Source organism: Choloepus didactylus, chromosome 6, assembly GCF_015220235.1.
Source record: "Choloepus didactylus isolate mChoDid1 chromosome 6, mChoDid1.pri, whole genome shotgun sequence".
NCBI lineage: Eukaryota > Metazoa > Chordata > Mammalia > Pilosa > Megalonychidae > Choloepus > Choloepus didactylus.
In genome coordinates, this window is record NC_051312.1 from 45,878,737 (window position 1) to 45,880,645 (window position 1,909).

The following is a 1,909-nucleotide window of genomic DNA, read 5'->3' on the forward strand; positions in this document are numbered from 1 at the left end:
CCTTAAGTTCAGAGTACATATGAATCCCTCTTAGAGCTTGTTTTAACAGAGTCCAAGGCCACGTTCCCAGAAATTCTCGCTATTTGTATTTCTTCATCCAAAGCAATGTTTTTGACAATGTAATGTTGGTTAGACTTCTGTGTAACCCTAACGGTACTCATTTACATGCACCCTTGGCTCTTAACCCAGAATTATAGTAAAACACTTATTTATCTGGGCCCAGGTTGTTAGCCATCTGTCACAACAAAGAATGGACAGAGAAAGGCTCTGGAGCATCATTTCCAGGCTTGGCACAGACAGACAGACATGCACACGCTTGGCTTCCACCCTGCTAAATTCCTGGTATATCACATCCCTAGCTTTGCCCTAGAAAGAATGTATATTTATAAAGACCCCAATACTTGGGCAGTGGCGGCGGTGATGGTAGTAATGGTGGCAGCTGTGAAGGGGTTTCAGAAGATGGTGCTGATTAAGGAATTCCGTGTGGTTTTGCCACGTTCTGTTCAGGTGTATCAGTTTGACAGCTTTATTCTGTGGCTGAAGCTAGTAAGAATGAAACTGGTGGTGGAGAAGGAATTGAAGTCTTAAAAAATTAACCTTATGAGAAGGATGGAGAAAATGGACAGTATACACACAAAATTATCACCTAAAGAGCAAAGTTCCAGCATTTTTTAGGATGATTGCTCCTGAGGGTTCCTTGGTGTTTCACGAAAAAGCCTGGAATGCATACCCCTACTGTCAAACAATTGTAACAAATGAATATATGAAAGATTATTTCTTCATTAAAATTGAAACATGGCACAAACCAGACCTGGGAACATTAGAAAATATACACGGTTTAGATCCTAATACATGGAAAACCATCGAAATCGTCTACATAGATATTGCAGACTACATAACTGATGAAGACCCAGCAAAACTGATGAAGACTCAGCATTATTCCAATCAGTCAAGACCAAGAGAGGCCCTTTGGGACCCAGCTGGAAGAAGGAACTGGCAAACAACCCAGACTGCCCTAAGATGTGTGCCTATAAGCTGGTGACCATCAAATTCAAGTGGTGGGGACTGCAAAGCAAAGTAGAAAACTTTTTTCAGAAGCAAGAAAAAAGGATATTTACAAACTTTCATTGCCAGCTCTTTTGTTGGATTGACAAGTGGATTGATCTGACACTGGAAGACATTAGAAGGATGGAAGATGAAACTCAAAAAGAATTAGAAACAATGCGTAAGAAGGGTTCCATCTGAGGCATGTCAGCTGCTGATGCCTAGATCAGGGTCAGACACAATATCAAACTGTTTACGTAATCAAGGTCAAGTGAGAACAAGTGCAGCCAGTGATGAGTAAAGAAGAATCTGACCAGTGTCTTGCAGTGTGATGTTTCCTAGACATGTGCTTACGACTTTGTACACACATGCAGAGGTTCCCAATCACGTGTGTATATATGTATGTGTGTGTATATCTGTAGCTGTATATAAAATGCATGTAGAGCTACAGATAAAGGTACACACATTTGTGTACATATATATGTACATACATACGGAAAGGATTCGTACAATATCTCCAAAGTACTGTACCTATCTTTGGCAACAATGCAAAAGAAAATATTTTCAATATATCTACCTGGAACAGATTTTAATAATTATCAGAATAATATCATTAATGGACAAACTGCAACATAATACTAGCTGGTATGTTTCATAAATGTCAAGTTGTGGAGATATATATATATATATATATATATGGCCTTTTATTATCTTTCCATTCTTTAAATCAGTCTTAAAATTTTTTATTTTAGACCCATAAGCAAACAGACTCCCAAAGAAAAATTCATTCTAAATTTTTTTGGTATCCTAATGAATCTGGGCTGTAAACTTTGAATGTATGTATAACTATTTATTTCTGGATGGT

General features: G+C 38.0%; 1 pseudogene; it reads left to right on the forward strand.

The window, feature by feature from the left end:
* The first annotated feature begins 459 nt into the window (after nucleotides 1–459).
* LOC119537736 lies at nucleotides 460–1,345 on the forward strand (annotated as a pseudogene).
* The last annotated feature ends 564 nt before the right edge of the window (nucleotides 1,346–1,909 follow it).